We start from the raw sequence: 23,824 nt of genomic DNA, 5'->3' as shown, positions 1-23,824 counted from the left end.
ATCCCGTTCCCTCAAAAGTTCCATGATCTTGTCCCTTCAAGCAAAAACTTCCACCTGTTAAAACTACCCTTGTAGAAGGGAAAGGTTGTGGCTCTATGATGCAAATTTCCTCATCGATAGTGATAGCTGAATATAGGAGAAGTCTCTTCACCTATTAGGCCGTAACTATCAAATGCAACCAAAGACTGGATAATCTCATGCCTGCCACTTCTAATCATCCTCTAATGCCCATCTGAAGTGGTAGTTCAAATCCAATCAAATTATTTATATAAGGAAATGTGCTACAGAGCTCATTAATCACATGTTTGTGATAGAAGATCCTCAACATTGATTTTCAAGGCTCGCAATGGACGAGAAATCCAACCAATCATTGATTTGAATAATAGAATTATTTGAAAATTTTAAAGCATATTTCCAGGTGCTGAGTTTCATAAGATCAGAACAGGTATGGAGGATCAAACTCTCATTTTGGAGGACGATGCCCCATAGCAATGGCCACTTCTTTGGATGGTTTTATGCATGATGCATATAGTTACTATGCATGGGATGAGCGATGGTGAGGAAACATGGTACCCAATGTTGGTTAGTGTGGTGGATCGAGGCAATGAAATAGTAAACTGCTTACAACTGGGTGTCCTCAAGGGGATCAGAAAATCGAGCTTAGTTGTATGACCAAACAAATGTCATCTCAAGAGGTGGAGTTCTTTTCTATGACATTATTTAATAACCGTGTTCTTTTTACTTGCTCCTTGTGACTTTTCAAATCAGGCAGGACGACACTGTATGGGCAAAACCCCATTAGTCAGGTAAAGCAATCATTACTCAAACAGTATTATCCATGTTTTGTAACGGTTATCAAAATTTCCAGGAAAGATCTACAGGGCTATCACCTTCTCAGATTATACAACCTTCCCAGAATTCTGTGGAAGGGTTGCCACCCTTTGCTACTGCAAGTTCTCCCTCGCATGGGGCCAGGGAAGTGCCCGTTCTGGGGTCCCTTCCTTTGCCTGTTTACTGCTACTAACGGAGTCTAAGTTGATTGTCTTTCCTTTAGTACAATGATGTTTCAGTTCCCTAGGTTTCTCAAGTCCAAGGCAGAGCTGCAGCAGACAGCATGCCCACGAAGCTTGGATACAGTTTCCAGATCGGAAACCCATGGATCACAGATGGTATCTCCCTATGGCCTTCTTCGCCTTTGGAAGTGTCCTTCTCTCTCAATGCCCAAGCCTCCATCCAATGCATTCTTTTTGATGCAGTAGGAGTTGGAACATACCAAACACAGTAGAAAATCTTAATGTGTGCTCTGCAATCTCCAGTCATCTATGGCTGCTTAAAACCAAGACAAAGCGAAGCCCAATAAACTTCGTTAGTAGTTGGACAGACGATTCATTGTTTCAACGAAAAAGTCTACCAAATGACCCTGCATCCTCTGTTTTTTCTTTACGGTTTTGAGATACTCTTTCCATGTGCAATACAAAGTTAGTGCAATCCACAGCAAGCAAGAAGGGCTCGTACGTCCTCCTTTCTTAGCGTCTTGTTTAACTACATACTTTAGATTTCCCTGACAAGTTCCCTAGCTCTCTCAAGAGTAAGAGTTGAGGAAAAGACTTTTCAATAATGCTTGCCAGCCAGGGATTTATGCATCATTGGTGTTGTGTGTTTTACCGTTCTAATCTGGCTTCACATCCATTGCTTGCTTTTGTATTGTATGCCTTTTCATTGTTTTTGGCTGATATCAGAGTCCCATCTGACCTTTAGGTAATCGCACATAGGATTTGAAAGGGCCCGGGCTGTTGAACCACGTCAAACCACATCTCCAAAAAATTAGTACATATGGCAGAAAACTCTTTTCACATATTGAGGTCGGAATGGGATCAGGAGTCTCATGTCTTACAAAGATGCCCAGAAGGAATGAAGTGCTTGATTGAGGAGGGAAAATGGAAATACAACTGGTACTTAGCCTTCAATTGCTACCCACCACACAAGGAAATGGCCAAACAGCCAATTGTCTATAGACCAAATGAGCCGCGACTAGCAGGCTGCAGGTTTGGCATGTGGACAGCGATTCATGTGTATGCATCCAATTGTAAAGTGATTCACTGTAAGTTATAAGCCAACACTCAGATATGCTTTTCGAAGAGGTGGCTCTTGGCAGCATGAGAGACTTGCATTATTCAAACCCCCCACTAGTTTGATGAAAACTATTAGAGAGATGAAAGAGTAATGTTCAGAAGAAATGTCCAAACAAATCAGGCAGTATCACACTGTAGGCAAATCTGAAATGGTCAAACAGCCAATAGTCTACAGACCAAAGGAGCCACAACCTGTAGATCGCAAGATTGGCATGTGGTCAGTAATTCATGTGTGTGCATCAACACATGCATCCAATTGTAAAGTAATTCACTGTAAGTTATGGGACAGCAGATGAGTCAACGCTAGGACCTGTTGTTTAAAGAGTCTACAATTGGCAGCATTATTCAAACAACCCTCTAGTTTGATTAAATTTTTAATTCAGTTTAGAGAGATGAAATGTCCAAACACAGTCGATACTCTCTGCTAGTATGCTGGAAGCTCTAGCAATGGGATTAGTACTTAACGAGACTTAAACTGTTGAATGCTTTTAGGTTCAAGATTGATCTTATTTTATTATATTCTATTACTTATGAATAAAAAAATCCCAAAAAGGTGGATCAAATAGTGCTAACTTCATTGTTCCGGAGAATCTAGCTTCCTAGAGGGGAAATAAAGCTACACAAAATCTTGAAGGAGATAGTTCTTCATGTTTGTAAAACCTCACAGGCAATGAGGTTAGGCTAAATAGTTACCACAGTCTAGAAGTTCCTTAGGCCAGTATCAAATGTAGCTTAGTTTATTATAACATTGCCAGGAAAGAGGAGCAGGTCATATGTTCAGCCCCAATATCCCACACAGCCATCCAGTAAATAGGTGACCTTGCACGTCACAACTTAAATGCAGGTTAATAGAATGTGGCTTACCGCTAACCTCCAACAAGGGAAAAATAAAAGGGCATATGTTTTAACATCTCCAGCACACAGAATAATGTATAGTATGAGCCCATCAAAACTTGTACGAGGGATCTGTTAGTTCAAAACTAGGGTCTTGCAATGATTCTTAGCATAAATCCGCAATGACAAAGCTAGCAATCACAAATAGCATCAGCTTGTTCCAGAAACCTCAATTTCTGTCGAGATGTGATCCTATATACCTTCTAAGCACAAGGAAAGATGCTGTACAAGCACCTTGTATTGATCAGCTTGAGATTTTTTTATTTTAAAAATCAGAAATTCTAAATTGTACCTATTACACGACCCTACAGCAGGTTTGTGCCATGATTAAAAATAACTAAAACGGGATCTTCATCCCACAATTAGAAAAGCGGTTGCAGCAGCATATCTGAAGAGGCACAGTTCAAATAGAACCAGGTGCTGAGAAGATATTGCTGAAGACCCACACTTGGTGGGATTAGAGCCTAGATTTAATTCTTAAGGTTCAAATCCTTGGCATATTTGGAACAGTCCCATTTACGCATTGTGTTTAATACAGTCCAATGAACAAGAATTTCCACTTCTATACCAAATTCGTCACACATACTAGAACATATTCTTCTGGTGTGACCTCATAAATTAGCATCAACTCAAATTTTCCCACACTGTGCTAGAAATAAAAATGTAAGCAATGCTGGAAGTGGGACCTTCATGCTGTGTGTCAAAATATTTTCCAATTGTAGCAGGACGTTTTTAAAACACAAATATAAATGTATCATTTATTTTGCCAAATCTTCAGTAGAAGTTACCCATAGTTTTAAAAGCAGACACTGATGGCTGCAACGAGATTTGACTAAAAAGTGGAAAAGTCTTGATAAATTTGAATGAGTGAAGGAAATGAAGAACCAAAGACACTGATGGCATGCATCAAGAGTTCCAAAAGCCACTTGACAAAAGAATCTGTTATATATAATCCTTTTCACATCAATACAAATAATGGGGAAGAACGTTAAAGCTCCTATAACATCTCATGATCTGACAGTTTAAAAGAAAAATAAATTATAACAGAAAGGTAAGGGAGTCTAGAAGGATGAAGCAGATATTTACACATAAAAGAAGTCTGAGTTGCTGTCCAAAAGTACAGAAAGAAAGATATATTAACGTCTTTTAAGAGGCCAAAATGGCCTATAAGACCAAATAAGAGATTACATCTTAAGTGTTGTCTCGTCTTGAGAACAAATCAAAATAAAATAAATATTACACAGTAAATATAAAAGTAAATAACATGAAAAGAAATTTAATGAGGGAATCTGGTTTTTAGCACATGTGAGATCCTCAAATTAGGTATATTGTAGCTTTTGTCTTCGAAAGATCTCTAGCATAGGTCGATCCAAAATGGAAATGTCTCCAAATCGAGGGAAGCACCTACGATGGCGGGAGATAATGGCTTTTATCTGTCGATGACAAGGGTGTCGAGGTCGTGGTCCATGGGGCCGAGGCCTACATGCATGGCAAATTGCCATTGCCTGATCAATTGTAACCCCTTTGTTATGTCTTGGTCTGAAGCCCATTTGTGTATCCCAGGGTTGACTTCTAGCATTAGGAGTGATGTGGATAAAGAAAGTTGTGATTGTTCTTTGTGGATGAGCTTGTGTGGTTGTATTCTTCAACAACTTTTCCCGATGTCTCTTGAGCTCTAGCAAGAAAAGTCCTGGCATCGTTGGTCCTCATATTCCATTACCTTGCGTAGTGGGCCAAAGCCTTGTTTAAAAAGGCAATGGTATCTACCTCTGATTTCATAAAAGTATAGTAAGACTTTACTATATACATCTGATTTACAGTATATTTATTATTTGAAGTTAACCTCATCATATGCTTGAATCTCACTGTAAAGCAAAACTGAACAATCCCACCAACATTATATATCATTTAATGGTGATGCAAATGATAAGTCAAGGGAGAACAGTAGAGAGGCTTTTTCCATTCATGCAAGCTTTAGGAATAACAGGAACGAATTCACTAATAAATTTCGTTTTCAGAAAGGATCATATTGCTATTTTTAGGTTCAATTAATTTTCCTTTGATATTTCAACACGTTCTTATATATAATATATATTGCAGAAGAAATAAGATCAACTTACAGAAAAGAATACTCAATATGGTGGATAAGAAGGTCAAGCACCTATAGAGAACAACTAATTTGCATGGATGGGGGAAGACTGGAAATAAGCAGCATGCCAAGGTTATGATTGGAACAAAGAATGAGATCTCAGTTTGCCATAATGGTCTCCTCCTTTCAAAAGTCCAAGCAAAGAACGCATCATCAACAGAGAAAGTTTGATCCTAACAAGAGAAGTTACAAATTGCTAAAACATTAAATATTGAAATACAGTTTACAAGACTAATATATTCCATTCTAATGTTGGTTCTAGAAAACTAGTGCCCTAATTTATAAATTGAAGGCCCCAACATGGAGAGAAAAAAAGGAGATTTAAATTTTTTTTACAACATATATGAATATATATAATATATATGAAAACTACAGATATACCACATCACCAGTTCCAAATAGTAGGTGAAAGCGCATACAAATAATTATGTTTCTGGGATTATTTAATTTGGGGATCCAAAATTACACTATGTGAAGGTATGCATTTGATACGTGAACAATAAATACTTTTTGGCTCATTGCTTCATTGAAGCCCATAATAATATAGATATTAAAAGTGAAAGGAATAGTCAATGAACAGGCCTGTTTTTTGCAATACCTAATAAATGCAATATACGGTGTACAAGAATATACTCCTAGAAGTATCTAATTCAGTGTTGGGAATAAAGGGCCATCGTGCCTTTTATTAGTGCACGAGTGTGAACGCACTCGTAGCACTCTTTTGACTTGTATATACATAATATCTAAAAACCAAAAAAGAGGTACACTCTTTGTACCCAAGACAATGTGCATCTCTCTCTCTCTCAGACTCTCTCCCTCTCTGTTTTTGACCTAAACCCTAATCCTCGTGTTGCCTTCAAACTGGTATCAGAGCCTTTTATTAGTGCACGAGTGTGAACGCACTCGTAGCACTCTTTTGACTTGTATATACATAATATCTAAAAACCAAAAAAGAGGTACACTCTTTGTACCCAAGACAATGTGCATCTCTCTCTCTCTCAGACTCTCTCCCTCTCTGTTTTTGACCTAAACCCTAATCCTCGTGTTGCCTTCAAACTGGTATCAGAGCAAAGTTTAGGGTTTTTTGCAGAGCAGGTCACGTTTTTTGCAGAGCAGGTTTGGTCCTCCATTTGGGCTAAGAAATCATGACTAGCAGCAGTGACAGTAGCCACCTTATGCACATCAAGAAGCTTGAGGGTGTACATAACTTTGCGGTCTGGAAAAAGCAGTGCTACAACATCCTGTTGTAGAAGAAGCATGCAAAGCCTAGTCAAAGGGGTAAAGCCTACAAATATGGACGAAAATAATTGGCAAGAGTTGAACGAGCTTGCATGCTCCACTATTGAGTTGTCGATTTCTAATGCCTTGTTTAATATTGAAGGTTTGGACTATGCCTATTCTATATGGACTAGACTAGAGGAATTGTATGCCCAGAAGACAGCAGCTAGCAAAGTTTATTGGCTTAAGAAACTTATGGATTTGCGTATGACAGAGGGCACACCCATGTCAACTCACCTGAGTGAGTTCAATTCCATTTTCAGCCAGCTGGTTGCCTTGAAATTCATCATTGATGACGAGTTTAAGGCCACGTTTTTACTTTCCACCTTGCCAGAAAGTTAGGATACTTTTAGGACTGCTATGAGCAATTCAAATGTGATGTTTCTTTATGCCGATGTAGAGAGTTCTCTACTCATGGAAAAGATGAGTCGGCAAAATAATGCATCCAATAAGTCCTCTAGTGTGTTGCATATGAGGAGTAGGTCACAACAAAGAGGCAAATCTGATAGTTATAGCCGTAGTAAATCACGTGGTAAAGATGTAGAATGCCATCACTGTGGCAAAAAGGGTCACTTTAAACATGATTGTTTTAAATGGAAGAAAGAGAAAGGAAAAGGTAAGAAGATAGATGATTGCATAGAAGAAAAGAGAGACATTCAACCGAGGAAAGGCAATGCTAAAATTGAAGAGGTGAATGTAGTCACTCATGATAGTGATAGTGGAAATGATGTACTATTTGTCTCATCATGCCATAGAGAACATGCTTTACTTGCAGATACGGATGGTGACATGCACACTTGGATACTCGATTCCGGTGCTTCTTTTCACGTCACCCCTCATCATGAGTGGTTTTCAGATTATATAGGGGGTCGACATGGTGTTGTCCATCTTGGGGACAACTATGCATGTGAAATTGCAGGTATTGGCATTGTGCAATTACAGTTTCAACATGGTTCTGCTTTCACACTTCAGCATGTACGGCATGTACCTCAGCTCAAGAAGAGCTTGATTAGCACAGGACAGCTAGATGACGATGGATTTGACACCACCTTTGGTGATCGGAAATGGAAGATTTGTAAGGGATCTAGAGTTATTGCCAAGGGTAGTAAAAGTGATACTTTGTATCCTCTCCATGTATCTAGTGTGAGTGATCATGTTGTTGCCATAACCGAGCAGCCTAGTGTTTCTTTGTGGCATGGCCGGTTGGGACACATGAGTGAAACTGGTATGAAAGTATTGTCTTGTTTGGGTTACTTGCCATGTCTTCGTTATGCTGATTTTGAACATTGTGATCATTGCATTTATGGTAAACATGTACAAACATCTCATAAAAAGTCTCTTTCGCTGAAGTCGTCCCCGCTTGAATTAGTACATTCAGATGTATGTTAGATGCCAGGGCTATCATTAGGGGGAAAGAAATACTTGTCACTTTTGTCGACGATGCTACACGGAAGGTATGGGTTTACCCTATTCGTAGCAAGAATGAAGTGCTCGACAAGTGTCGAACATTTTTGGCATTAGTTGAGAATCAAATTGATAAGACACTTAAGTTTCTTCGCTTTGACAATAGTGGGGAATATGGGCCTTTCAAACATTTTGTGACAGCAAAGGGATAAAGAGGGAACTCACTGCCCCTTATAATCCACCCCAAAATGGAGTTGCAGAGTGTATGAATTGGACTATTCAAGATAAGGTCCGTACTATGCTGTCTCATGCTGCGTTACCCCATGGTTTTTGGGAGAGGCTGTTATGACAGATGTTCACTTGATTAATCAGTCACCTAACAGGTCTTTGGGAGGGGGAATACCCCAAGAAGCGTGGTCGGGCAAGCCACCTTCATATGCTCACTTGAGAGTGTTTGGCTGTGAGGCTTTTGTGCACATTCATAAAGAAGAACGCAACAAACTTGAGCCAAAGTCCTGCAAATGTATTTTCCTAGGATACGGTGACGAGGGTGAAATGGGGTATAGATTGTGGGATCCTGAGAAAAGAAAAATAGTACGCAGCAATGATGTTATCTTCCGGGAAAATCGCATGCATAAACAACCCGAAAAGACCGAGGAAGTACAGAGGGTTGTATTCCGAGAAGAAATACCTTTTAGACAGAAAAATGTGCCCACTGTACAGCAGCAAACACCTGCTGTAAACTTACCTGCAAATGCAGAAAATGAGGTTGGATATGATCAGCCAGCCTTTGCCAATAATGATGAGCCACCAAATGTGCAGGAATGGCTAGAACAGCAAGCTGTTAATGCTGATTTGCAGGCTGAAATGCCTGGACAGCAAGTTGAAAATGATGATTTGCAGGCTCAACAGCTACCAAACAATGAGCATTGGGTTAGGAGATCGTCTAGCGTTACTATACAGCCTGACAGATTTGTTCCTGATGCAAACAGTGTAGCTGATTATGTCATGGTAACTGATTGTGGTGAACCGACTTGCTTCAAGGAAGCAATGGACAGACAGGACAATAAGAAATGGTATAAAGCCATGTTGTCAGAGATGGAATCTCTTGAGAAAAATGACACTTGGGATTTGGTGCAGTTGCCTAAAGCCTAAAGGGCAAAAAACACTTCCATGCAAATGGGTTTATAAAATGAAGGTCATTTCTGATTCCTCGCCAAAGTACAAAGCAAGATTGGTTGCAAAAGGATACAAGCAGGAATATGGAGTTGATTTTGATGAGATCTTCTCGCCTATAGTCAAGATGACTACATTAAGAATCATTTTGGGCTTAGTTGCAGCTGAACATATGGAGCTCATACAGATGGATGTGAAGACCGCCTTTTTACATGGAGATCTGCACGAAGACATATATATGCAGCAGCCTAAAGGTTTTGTGGCTAAAGGCAAAGAGAAAATGGTTTGTAAGCTCAAAAGGAGTTTGTATGGGTTGAAACAAGCACCAAGAGAATGGTATCATAAATTTGATGCATTTATGCAGTCTCAAGGTTTTCGTAGAAGTCGAGTGAACTACTGCTTGTACACCAAGAAGGCAGGAGATGGCAGCCTGATTATCTTGGTTTTGTATGTTGATGATATGTTGATTGCTGGCAAGAATATTCATGCCTTGGATTCATTGAAGCAAAGCCTTCATGGTAGCTTTGATATGAAGGATTTGGTGATGTAATTCACATCCTTGGCATGCGAATACTCCGAAACCAGTCGAAAGGGGTACTCTTTCTATCTCAGCAGGAGTATATCTCTAAGTTTTTGCAGCATTTCAATATGGAGGGGGGGGAAACAATTGGGGTTCCATTGCCTCCATATTTGAAACTCGGTGCAGAAGACAGCCCTACATCTGATGATGAGAAGGCTGAAATGGCTAAGGTTCCATATGCTTCAGCCGTTGGCAGTTTGATATATGCGATGGTTGCTACACGCCCTGATATTGTCTTTGCAGTGGGAGTGGTTAGTAGGTACATGGAAAATCCTGGCAAAAAGCATCGGGAAGCGGTGAAAGGTATTATGAGATACCTGAAAGGCACAAAGGACTTGGGCATTTGCTTTGGAAAGCAAAAGGCATCTGTCGCTGGTTTTACGGATGCAGACTATGCTGGTGACACAAACTGCAGGAAGTCTACTTCTGGGTATGTGTTTACTTTCATAGGAGGAGCAGTCTCTTGGATCTCCAGACTACAGAAGTGTGTTGCATTGTCTACTACAGAGGCAGAGTATGTTGCTGCCACTGAGGCATGCAAAGAGGCTTTATGGCTTTCATATCTAGTGAGAGATCTTGGCATTACAAAGTTACCTATTCTTCATTGTCACAGCCAGAGTGCTATCATGCTAGCTCGGAATCCCGTCTTTCATGCAAAGACGAAGCACATAGAGGTGAAGTATCACTTCATCAGAGATGTACTTGACAGCAAGAACATTGAGCTTGTCAAAGTACATACAAATAATAATCCTGCAGATCTTCTCACGAAGGGTCTTCCAGCTGAGCGATTTGCTCATTGCCGAAAGATGATGGGAGTTGGATAGATGTATGTAGTTCAGCTTTGTACATACTTGGACTTAGTTGACTTTTTATTTTCCTTCTCACGGCACATTGCCTTTAGGTGGGAGGGCACATTGCCTTTAGGTGGGAGGTTGTTGGGAATAAAGGGCCATCATGCCTTTTATTAGTGCACGAGTGTGAACGCACTCGTAGCACTCTTTTGACTTGTATATACATAATATCTAAAAACCAAAAAAGAGGTACACTCTTTGTACCCAAGACAGCGTGCATATCTCTCTCTCTCTCTCTCTCTCTCTCTCTCTCTCTCTCTCAAACTCTCTCCCTCTCTGTTTTTGACCTAAACCCTAATCCTCGTGCTGCCTTCATTCAGGTCCATATACATTATTGGAGAGCATTCATAAGAAAGTGTGCACTGCATGACAAATGCAGAATTTATGCATCTAGTGTAAATGCAATTGAGTTTGCAGCAGCTTTTGCAACTTTAGTAAAATGTAAACGTGCATGACAAAGGCAGAATTTATGCATCTAGTGTGAATGCAATTGAATCTGCAGCAGCTTTTGCAACTTTAGTAACATGTAAACACATTTAGCATAGCCCATTGGAAAACTCTAATCTGAACAGACAATCCAGAAAATACAAGGATAAAAGTATAGAAAAGGAGAATAGAGATATGTGAGTGTACTGGATAGAGTTCAAGGCGTGCAGGCCACTTGGACAGCTTGGTCTTGCCAGGCCTGGGTGTCTTGAGGACACAGATCACATCAAAGGATGAGCTTCCTCTTCAACAGGAGATTCCCAAGATCCTCTTCAGATTCAATGCCCACACCATTATTGAGATTGCTGTGATTATTAGAGGCCACATTATTAGCACCAACACTAGTGTTAGCAGCAGTGGGGGTAGGAGAAGAGAAGGAAGGCCTGAGGTCAGTGTGAGTTTGCAAGAGGGACACAAAGTCTTTCCCTTTGAAGTACTCGATGCGAGTGTCTTGCAGAACTGCCCATCGTGATTCCAATTCCTTGTGATCCCTCACCTTCTCTGCAAACACCTGAACCGGATCCACAACCTTCTTCTGCTGTTTCTGCGCAAATACCATCAAAATCTAACATCAAAATTCTCTGCTCTTTCCTGTTTTTACATATAAGTAAGGAAAAACAAACACAAACTCCTCTCTGCTTTCCCTCCCCTGTTACAAGTAAGAAAGAAGGGACAAAGACAAACAAACAAAAAAAAAGAGAGAGATTGGGAGGAAATTAGACCTTCACGGCAGGGACCGGCTCGGAGGCTTTCTTCCTGGCCATATTTGGTGCAGGGGCAGGGCAGGGAGATCTTCCTCTTCCTCTTCCTCTTCCTGCTCCTCCTCCTCCTGATCTTCTTCAATTTTTAAGGATCCAAATTAACAAACTGAGTGTTTTGTTCATTAAAAATGACTTCCTTGCCTGCCTGCCTGCCTGTTGCTAATGTGTGTGCCATGCAAACCCTCCGTATGCTCGTGTCTATTCTGCATCAAATCATAAAGAGGGTTGGCGAGGGAATCGCGGCCATACACGGTGCAAGTCGCTTAGAGGAAAGCGTGTGCGATTAGCACCGTCAGATTTTGATAAGGAACAACGCGCGAAAAAAAAAGTTGTCAGAGGTCGCCCAACTCTGAGTCGATGGTCGCCCAACCCTAGTCGCCCAACCACAATTGGTCGCCCAACTCTGACTGTTGCAAGTCGCCCAACCGTTTTACGTCACCCAACCCTGACATTTGCAGGTTGCCCAACTGATTGGTCGCCCAACCGTTGCAGATCACCCAACCAAATGTATCATTTCGACCAAAATCTTCAAATAAGCTTGTTCATTACCCTTAAAACTTACAATAACATATCAAACAGTCACAAAATCCAACCTTAAATTATTCAAAATCGACGATCTTTACCATACTTATGTTGCCCAACTGATTGGTCGCCCAACCGTTGCAGATCACCCAACCAAATGTATCATTTCGACCAAAATCTTCAAATAAGCTTGTTCATTACCCTTAAAACTTACAATAACATATCAAACAGTCACAAAATCCAACCTTAAATTATTCAAAATCGACGATCTTTACCATACTTTGGTTAAAACAAATAATCATATTAAAACATAAAAGTTAAAAGTTAAAAAACATAAAACTTAAACAAAGAACGTAAATCCACTTTAAACACCATAAACCCAAATCAAAGGATGACATACTTGACACAGGAAACTTAAAACATAAATCAACATATGACATACTTCCAAATGCAGTCATAAATCACCATAAATCCACTTTAAACATTGTAAACCCAAATGCATCGATCCGCAAAACCACTCAAGCTATGTTTATGGCTCATTCGGAGATGATGGCAAGATGCGGCCACAATTCTTGCAACAATCAACATTTGAGTCCCTTGATCTAAAGGACCACTCAAGCTATGTTTATGGCTCATCTGGAGATGATGGCAAGATGCGGCCACAATTCTTGCAACAATCAACATTTGAGTCCCTTGATCTAAAGGTCAAGGCATCGCAATGCAAGCATCACATCTTCTCTTTCACACATATTGGCAACCGCCTCCTAGCTCGACTTGCGCCTCTTTGCATTTTCCTTGTGTGTGCCTTGGAAGTGTTTGGGGAGTTGCCAATAAGATCTTGTGAAATGTTGATTGATGCTCCCCTTTTTGCACCAATTTCTTGCTTACGCCCTATGGATCCACGGTCTTCTTCATTGGTTGGTTTGGTGCAGCTAGGTGACACACCAACGTCTGACCTATTTCTTCAATGGACTCCATACATGCCAAAATTGTTGCACGATCGAGGGATTGTAATCCTTGCCTAAGACATTGAATAGCCCCCTCAACCGTTTGTATTTTCGACTCCCATTCCTCCATTTGTGATGTTATAGGGTTTGTCTCCTCGACTAGTTCTACCTCTGTCTCCACTTCCATCTTTGTGAAATGGTCATTGCGCATATGTGTTGCATGATCTATAAAAGGCAACGACCCACATAGATGTGGCATGTGCCTCTCAATAATCATCATGATGCCGAGTAGATGCTTACATTTACTCATAGGTCATAGGGTATTGGCAATCATAATATGAACATTGGAGCGATACATTATACCATACATTCTGTTTTGTCAAGCTCAATATTTTAAATCAATATCGGGGCTAGTCCACAATATGCATTGCCGCATCATTAGTTTCATACCTCTCTAGTAGCCTTTCGGCCTCTTTAAGTCTTGTTGTTTGATCCCTACAATTTGCACGTGGTGCAAATCTACCCCTCTCACATATTTCTTGTCATTGCTTGTACCATTCAATAACAGTACCCCCGATGCAAGTGCCCGTTTGACTGTCCCGATTAAAATATGCACAAGATCGGTAATTGATCGGTTTATCCTCCCTCTTAAGGCAGTATATTTGATAAACTACCAATGTCTCTCCACAAGATTGGTAGTGTCAACATGTCCGTATTTGAACATTCTACCAAATTTGGGCCACAGTTTCCTTCACACACATGTCAAGCCACACTATCCTCCTTCTATATATTGCCAAACACCTGGCTTGTTTGCATATTCTACCTTTAACTCCTCACATTGGGCATTGAATGTGGATTCTTGTAATGCATTGCATGAGTTGGCACATCCGATTATAAAGATGGTTTCTCTTAGTTGCACTTACCTTTGGCAACAAGTTGTCCAACCATGCTTTTTTTGTGTGGAAGTGACACAACAAAAGTCGACAATGTGTTTGCGACCTTTGCCCATTTGTAACTATCCAAGATAATCAGTCTGTTGCAACCACATTACTTATGGCATTATATGATGTCCAACTTTTATCGATGACTATGGCATTTGGCCTCACATTGGGCATCCGTGTGAATATGACTCTCAAGTAAGTTTCTAAAGCTACTTGCTCATGGTTAGACCCCTTATCAGAACTACATATCATGTACCATAATGGGATACCAACTTGTTGGGATTACGGTCCCTCCGGATGGGATGGTCGGATGTCCGGGAATCGGGAATGAAGACCCAAATGAGGAGTACCCGGTTTCGGATCCGGATGATGAAGACCCCGGCTACGGAGCCGGATGATGAAGACCCCGGTTTCGGATCCGGATGATGAAGACCCCGGCTACGGAGCCGGATGATGAAGACCCCGGCTACGGAGCCGGATGACGAATGTACCCGGAGAGAGGTCCGGATGCGGGGACATATTTGTGAATATGTTTGCCAAGGGCCCTCGAGGCTATATTTGTAAATAGCCCGAAAGTCATATGTGTATAAATATGACTTAGGGCAAACAGTTTTAATGTTGCTACTCATTTTTTGTTTTTCCACTCAAGAGGAGTGAAGAGAGAGCAGCCGTGAGAGAGATAGAGCGTGAGAGAGGAAGAGGTCGACGCCTCTGTGTATTTCCGCCGCCTGTGGCGAGGACAACGAGCTCAAGGTCGTCGCCTTGCAGCTCGCCATTGTATACTTCTCTGTGCATAGTTTTGGTTCGGAGTCTTGTACTCCCGTGGTTTTTCCCGTACAGGGTTTTCCACGTTAAATCGTGTGTCCACTGCATTTCCCATTTTCTGCAACAACGATTCGTGTGTTTCCTTGGTTGTGGCCGAGAGGTGAAGTTTGGAAAGTGTCGATTATTTCCATCACAACTCCCATTGCATTTGGGGCCACAACTGCATATAATGGCAAGCCAAATTGGTTTGTTTTAAACGTGGAGTCGATTGCCCAAGAGTTGGTTATTGACAATCACTCACACATCTCTAACATCCATTTATCTTGGAGCACCAAGATGAACGGTTGCCTCGGGGGAGATCCATATTAACCAGGCAAGTGGGGTTGGACATGAGCCACCTTCCCAAGATCTCGGAGGGCATAGGCATCTTGCATCATCAAAGACCAATCAACCCCTAACATGGCACTCCCAATTTTTAACTTGTTGGCCATGTTATTGACCTCCTTTGGTAAACAACTTGAGATTGGTTAAAACATCAAATCTATTGGAGATCACAACTTGAGAAAGTTTTAAAACAACAAATCAACTTTAGATCACAACTTAGATTGGTTTAAAACAACAAATCAACTTTAGATCACAACTTGTGATTCGTTTAAAACAACAAATCAACTTGAGATAAACACTTGTTGTAAATAACATTTCCATTAATAAGTAATCGCGATACAATGAGTCGATTCTCACTATACAAAATTTGTGTGGATTCGAAAATATAGTCACAACATTAGCTCTATAGCAAAATCTGTGTTGAAAACAACTTTCACAAAATTTACAATATGGAGCCACCGATCGCAGGTGCAAATCCTAGTACCCTTCGTGCCCACTCGTCCACATGAATCCACTTCGCGTTTGGTGAACCACATCTCTGTGCCCTATCACCAAATATGTATAAGAACACATCTATACACAATCCACATGAATAAGGCATTGCAATTACACTTACAAAAGTCGGAGATATCCATCCTTGTAAGAACTCCCCCACCAACATTTGGATAGTCTTCATCACGTAAAAGCCACAATCCCAACAATTTGGCCGAGTTGGGATGTGCAATACATGTTGTCGACCCTCGGGCACAATGGTGTGGTCTGACGGTTCAGATGAAATTTTCCGAATCACCAACTCTGCCATTCTCCACATGTTGTCAATCGCTGCATTGTTCAATGGATCGTAGAAGACTACTTTGCTAGTTAGCTTACAAACTTTCTGTCGCATCTTCGTCCACAACACCCAATGCCTGTCAAGCACAATCAGAATGAACATAAAATCACATTCAGCCACCTTCCTAAGGAGGGCCAAATCGAGGGCCATAGTTCAAATTCAGCATGGCAAGGGCATAAGGTTATGGATCCAAACACCAAATAAACACTTTTCCAGGTAGGGTTTATGTGAAATATAAACTAGTATCCTACTAACTGACATGGGGTGTGATGTACCTACTCAAACTAAATATTTCTATGCATTCAGGTACCAACTGACCTGCCAACGTCAAGGGCCAAATCGAAACGTTTGCAGGTCAGTTGGTACCTGAATGCATAGAAATATGTAGTTTGAGTAGGTACATCACACCCCATGTCAGTTAGTAGGATACTAGTTTATATTTCACATAAACCCTACCTGGAAAAGTGTTTATTTGGTGTTTGGATCCATAACCTTATGCCCTTGCCATGTTGAATTTGAACTATGGCCACATCCGATGCAACGTCATCTAAATTTGATGTTAGGGAATAAACATCAATGTTTGACTCGACCTCCTTTCGTCGGACTGGCATCTTTTGTCGTCTCCATCTCGATGGAGTGGACACACCACCCTCAGATGGGTTTAGAGCCTCATCCATATCCGTGGACACACCCTGTGGTTGGGTGGATATCCCCGCCTTTTTACACTGTTTCACCACAATAAGACACATGTTATTATCTGAATTCTACCAATAAACCCTCCAACACATATCTGAAATGAAATCCTCGTTCATACTTACATAAGAATCCAAACCGGATGTTATCTTCTTCATCAACATCTCCAAATGCTCATCCTTTTTAGAGTCGTATATGGCCATCTCGTTGTCCATAAATCGCGCCACGAACTCTGCCTCTCTGTCAAGACGGAGTTGAGCAGGAATAGATTTGTACCTTGAAACAACCCTAACCTTCAACTTCCGGATATATGTTTGCTGATTTCTGTTGTACTTGATTTCGGGGTCCATGAATCTTCTGAGTGATCTCTGACACTCATAGCTATTAAAGCATGCCCCCGGAATACCCTCCTCATCCTCTATACGCATCCCTCGTGGTAGGACTATGTCTATTCCATGTTCCCTGCGTAAATGTGATTCCATGTCACTTTTTTTGCAATACCACCTTGGCGAGAGGCGGCAATACTCAGTATAGATACATGCACGAGCCTTGTTCCCATTTGCATGTCTTCCAACCTTATACAACGAGTCTGGGCGAGGAACATCTGTTCCTTCTATATGTGTTACATATTTAAGATTGACATAAAGATTGACATAAAGATTGGCATAAAGATTGACATATTGCAACGACACCAAATTCACATACCATTTGGAGGAGCATCTTGGTTGAATGTTGCCATAGCATGTATGGGCTCGATCTGAGGCGCATGTGTCTGATCCATTCTCTCCCCACTCCTACACATGTCGGTTGACGAACTTCGCCAATGTCTTCTAACGAAGACCCTTTAACAAATCACGAGTCAACATACATGCATCAAACCCTAAACCAGTATTAGGGGAGATTGGTTCGTGACATACCTCTCTTGAGTTGGATATATGTCACTGTTATCGAAATCCCACCAATCTTTGTACTTGGACTTGGAAGCCATCTACCACCATTCAAGTAATCAAACATTTTTTGAATTTAATACTCAAACACACACAATATTAAGTTTAAGCAAGCAAATCATTAAACCCTAAACCCTAATCCCTCACTTCCAAATCTCCCCATATGTATATCCTACTTATCATGTTGTAATAATTAGATTAAGCATGAATGAGACTCAAATCCCAATGTCCTATAAAATGAGTACTTTTTACATGATTAAGTTTATGTAGGATGAGGCCCTAGTCCCTAAAGATGAATAGTTTTACATTAATTCGAATTTCAACATTTGTCTAAGCTGTAACAATGTCGAATGAAACCCAAAATCCCCCCAAAAATGGCTAGTATTTTTCTATAATTTCAGCTATAACCTAAGTTTCTAGAATGCAAACTGAATCCCAAAAAACAAGCAAAAATCATCATCATAGCCCACATTAGGGATGATGGATATTGTACCCCGATGTGATGAAAAACCATTGAATTGTGCATAAAACGCATACATGGAAAAGAAAGATTATTATGGAAAGACGAGAAATATTATTACAAAAATAATGTGAAGAACGGAGAGATTGTTAATATCCCTGTTTTTCCTGGAATCCTCTCAATATTCTGATACATAATGCTTGAGATTGTGTACAAAGTAATACATAAACAAAAACAAATTAGAGATTTATAAAGAAATACATTAGAGATTTACAAATTAGAGATTTATGAATACAAAATTTGTTGCAGAAGTACATGAAAAAAAGAGAGATATTTCTGCTAAGAAGAGAGATGATTGAATAAACTTTTATTGAGTTGCATCTTTTATTGAGTTGGTTGGGTGACCAACTCAACCTACTTATCATTGTAATCCCTCAACTACTCCAAACCCTAATCCCTCAACTATTCCTACCACATGTAAAAAAAACAAAAAAAGTGATGTAATAGGGTTTAGTACATATCTGGGAATAGTGATGGAGGAGATTGATTGTTGTGTATGTCGATTGCAGATCGCCTGACGCCCAACTCTTTCCCGGCAAAAGAAACCTGTCAATCCAGTTTGAAAAAATGAGAGATAATGACAAGTTTCAGGCTTTTATAGTCATCGGTTGGGCAACCTGCATCTTTTATTGAGTTGGTTAGGTGACCAACTCAATATAAACCTAAAGCAGTTGGCAACTTGCTTAAACTAGTCACCCAACCGTTTTAAAAATAAATGGTTGGGCGACCTGCATCTTTTATTCAGTTGGTTGGGCAACCTCTGACAAGGTTGGGTGACCTCTGCACAACTTTATTTTTCGCACCTTCTTCCATATCGAAATTCGATGGTGTAGATCGCACGCGATTCTCTCACCAACCCTCTTTATGATTTGTGTCATAATAGACACGTCGCCTCCATATACATACATGCATAAACATAAGCATGTATGCATGTATAAGGCTGTGTCTATTTTGCATCAAATCATAAAGAGGGATGGTGAGGGAATCACGGCCACAGACGGTGCAGGTCGCTCAGAGGAAGGCGCATGCGATCTGCACCGTTAGATTTCGATAAGGAAGAACGCGCGAAAGAAAACCTGTCAGAGGTCGCCCAACTGTAGGTCACCCAACCCTGACCTTTGCAGGTCGCCCAACCAAATGTACCATTTCGACCAAAATCTTCAAATAAGCTTGATCATTACCCTTAAAACTTACAATAACATATTAAACAGTCACAAAATCCAACCTTAAATTATTCAAAATCGACGATCTTCACCATAGTTAACATAAAACAAATAATCATCTTAAAACATAAAAGTTAAAAAACATAAAACTTAAAACAGAGATAAACTTATAACATACTTGAAACATGAATCAAAATATGACATACTTGAAACATAAATCTACATATGACATATTTGAAACATAAATCAACATATGACATACTTGAAAAATAAATCAACATATGACATCCTTTGAATGTAAATCCACTTTAAACATCGTAAACCCAAATCAACATGTGACATACTTGAAACAGGAAACTAAAAACATAAATCAACATATGACATACTCCCAAGTGCACTCATAAATCAACATAAATCCACTTTAAACATTGTAAACCCAAATGCACTAGTCCTCAAAACCACTCAAGCTATGTTTATGGCTCATCCGGAGATGATGGCAAGATGCGGCCACAATTCTTGCAACAATCAACATTTGAGTCCCTTGATCTAAAGGTCAAGGCATCGCAATGCAAGCATCGCATTTTCTCTTTCGCACATATTGGCAACCGCCTCCTAGCTCGACTTGCGCCTCTTTGCATTTTTCTTGTGTGTGCCTTGGAAGTGTTTGGGGAGTTGCCAATAAGATCTTGTGAAATGTTGACTGATGCTCCCCTTTTGCACCAATTGCTTGCTTATGCCTTACGGATCCACGGTCTTCTTCATTGGTTGGTTTCGGTGCACCTGCGTGATACACCACCGTCTGACTCATTTCTTCAATGGACTCCATACATGCCAAAATTGTTGCATGGTCGAGGGATCGTAACCCTTGCCTAAGACATTGAATAGCCCCCTCAGCTGTTTGTAGTTTTGACTCCCATTCCTCCATTTGTGATGTTATAGGGTTTGTCTCCTCGACTAGTTCTACCTCTGTCTCCACTTCCGTCTCTGTGAAATGGTCATTGTGCATATGGGTTGCATGATCTATAAAAGGCAACGACCCACATAGTTGTGGCATGTGTCTCTCAATAATCATCTTGATGCTGAGTATATGCTTACATTTACTCGTAGGGTCATGGCAATCACAATATTGTCATGATATGGCAAGACTCGAACCCATGACTTTATGTTATATGGGTCGAGCTCTTGACCATTATACCATCTATTGTAATACGTAAGATATTATTTTCATTTAAGTTTTATTACAGGAAATTAATGTATATTCTAGATTTCTCTGGAACATTCTAGAAGCTTTAGGACTCCTGTTGAGAACACTATAAAAGGAGGCACAAGGCATTATGTTGAACCAAATTGGTTCAACGCCAATCATAGCCTTATAGACATTTTGTACTTACTCTTCATATAATATATCATTTGTTAGCATCACATCTCTCTCTCTCTCCTCTTCTCTCTTCCTCTCTCGGGAGTCTTACGCAGTCCTGTCCTCTTTGTACTAATAGTACTTCCCTTCTCCAGTACTAATTCTCTCTAAGTTTTAGTACTATTCCTGACAGTTTGAACCAATTTCCCCTTTAGTCTTCTTTTTGGTTTCCCTCATCCTCTCAACCCTTTTTTCCAATACTATGGCTACTTTTAGCACTGAAGAATATCAATCTGTTTTCTCCGAGCTACAGGGTCTAAAAGAAAATTTTGTTGCCTTGGAACAAGAAAACCAACGATTGTTAGGGGATCTTCAACAAATCACTCTAGAAAAATAGCAAACGAAGCAACAACATGTGGAGTTGCAACAACAACATGGGGAGTTAGCGTTACGTTTACAACAACTTGAAGCAACCATCGTAGCATTGTAACAACAAGGATCAAGTCCCCAAGGATTTTATAAAGAGCCCAAGATTAGACTTCCTGTGAAATTCGATGGAATGAGATCGCAATTAAGGGGATTTCTTAATCCGGTACGCTTAGTCATTCAAATGCATCTTTTTGGTTTCCCTCATCCTCTTAACCCTTTTTTCCAATACTATGGCTACTTTTAGCGCTGAAGAATATCAATCTGTTTTCTCCGAGCTACAGGGTCTAAAAGAAAATTTTGTTGCCTTGGAACAAGAAAACCAACGATTGTTAGGGGATCTTCAACAAATCACTCTAGAAAAACAGCAAACACAGCAACAACATGTGGAGTTGCAACAGCAACATGTGGAGTTAGCGTTACGTTTACAACAACTTGAAGCAACCATCGTAGCATTGTAACAACAAGGATCAAGTCCCCAAGGATTTCATAAAGAGCCCAAGATTAGACTTCCTGTGAAATTCGATGGAATGCGATTGCAATTAAGGGGATTTCTTAATCCGGTACGCTTAGTCATTCAAATGCATCCTTCCCGATACCCCACTGATGCATCCCGAATCGGCCTAATAGGCATGTTACTTAGCGACTTAGCCTTGCCATGGTTCGCTCTGCTTCTAGAAAAACAATCGCCCTTGCTTAATAACTTTGAAGACTTTATTAGCGAGTTTAAAGCTTGCTTTGGAGATATCGACAACATCAGGACGATGATCAACAAAATCCGACGATTGCATCAAGGTGATCGTCTAGCCTCTACCTACACAGCAAATTTCCGTCTACTTGCCTCAGATATCCCCTGGGATGATCAGGCACTAATGGAGCAGTTTCGCTACGGCCTGCGAAATGATGTCAAAGATTTACTCTTAACCTTCCCCGAAGAACCAAAGTCTCTTACAGAGGCAATCAGTCGAGCGGTCCGATGTGACAACCACCTTTTCAAATGGCGTTCTGAACGTCAAATACAAATACCACGCCCTAGGTTGGAGCCCACATACGCCTCAGTCGCGGCTAAACCGTTTGCACGAGACGTATCTCAAGCAAATACTCCGACATCGATGGAGATCGACACCATGCGTCGACGTGGCCCGTTATCGGTGTTATGAAGGTACTACGACTCTTCTGTGTACGCAGCGGATCGTGATGTGTTGGATCGTTCAGTGCTCAAGATAGAAAGGGGAAGGGGAAAAAAACTTACCTCTACAGAGTCCAAAAAACTTCTACTTCATTACATGCAGAGCTCAACTCGCTCTGGTCTGTTTTTTGTTTTTCTGTTCTTACTCACTCTGCACTACTCTCACTCTTCTCATTGCTACTTACTACTTACTTTTTACCTAAGTACATAAGTGACTTATATATGCAACTAATTAGCTGTCAGTAGCTAAATAGCTGTTTCACCTTTATGTCCACTAGTAGCTAATTAGCTAATAGCTACTATAGCTTATTTCTCAATAAGCATCACATACCTTTGTTGAGCTTGCTTCTCAACACTCCCCCTCAAGCTCAACTTATCCTTTCTTGGGATCATCTTCAATCTTCTTTTCTTCATGCTTCTCAGTTACCATGCCAATGGTTATAACTCCAATCATGTCTCTAAATTGTGTGTGTTTTTCCATGCTCAATCCCTTCGTAAGAATATCAACAACTTGCTTATTTGTACTTACATACAACATATCCACTTCTCCATCAATCACTTTTTCTCTAACAAAGTGATAATGCACTTCAATGTGCTTTGTTCTTGCATGGAACACTGGATTTTTTGCCAGCTGAATGCTGCTCATATTGACACACCAAATTGTGACAGCACCATCTATATATTCTCCCAAATCAGAAAGCAATCTTCTGATCCATACCTCTTCACAGGTAGCTATTGCAGCTCCTCTATACTCAGGTTCAGTACTTGACAATGCAACAGTAGCTTGTTTCTTGCTACTCCATGAAATAGCTGCATTTCCCAATGTAAACATATATCCACTTGTGGATCTTCTGTCAGTTTGGCTTCCAGCCCAATCAACATATGTATATCCTTCCAACTTTATGTCCAAATCAGCCCTGTAAAACAATCCATAGTTCTGAGTAACTTTTACATACCTCAGAATTCTTCCTATGCAGTCCAAATGTGGCTTTATTGGCTGTTGCATAAACTGGCTAACTAATCCAACAAAATAACTCAAATCAGGTCTTGTCATGGTCAAATATATGAGGTTGCCCACCATAGACCTGTCAAATTGCAGTTCTTATCTAGTGGTATACCAATAGGTTTGCATCCAAGCATACCATACTTCTTCAACATAGTTGTTGCATACTGTTTTTGCAACATATATATACCACTCTCAGATCTTATGATCTCAATGCCAAGAAAGTATCTCAAATCTCCCAAATCCTTCATCTGAAATTGCATTTCCAAATTTTTCTTCAACTTACTTATCTCTTCCATAGAATCACCTCGAATGATTAGATCATCAACATATATCAAGATCACAACAATGCAATCATTTATCTTCTTTACATATAATGATGGATCAACCTTTGACATTTTGAAAGCAAATTTTTTCAGAGATT

The sequence above is a fragment of the Azolla caroliniana genome, unplaced genomic scaffold (assembly GCF_043228905.1).
Source record: "Azolla caroliniana isolate FFs.n. ecotype wild unplaced genomic scaffold, voAzoCaro1.0.p SCAF_11, whole genome shotgun sequence".
Lineage (NCBI taxonomy): Eukaryota > Viridiplantae > Streptophyta > Polypodiopsida > Salviniales > Salviniaceae > Azolla > Azolla caroliniana.
Note: the sequence above shows the minus strand (reverse complement) of the source record.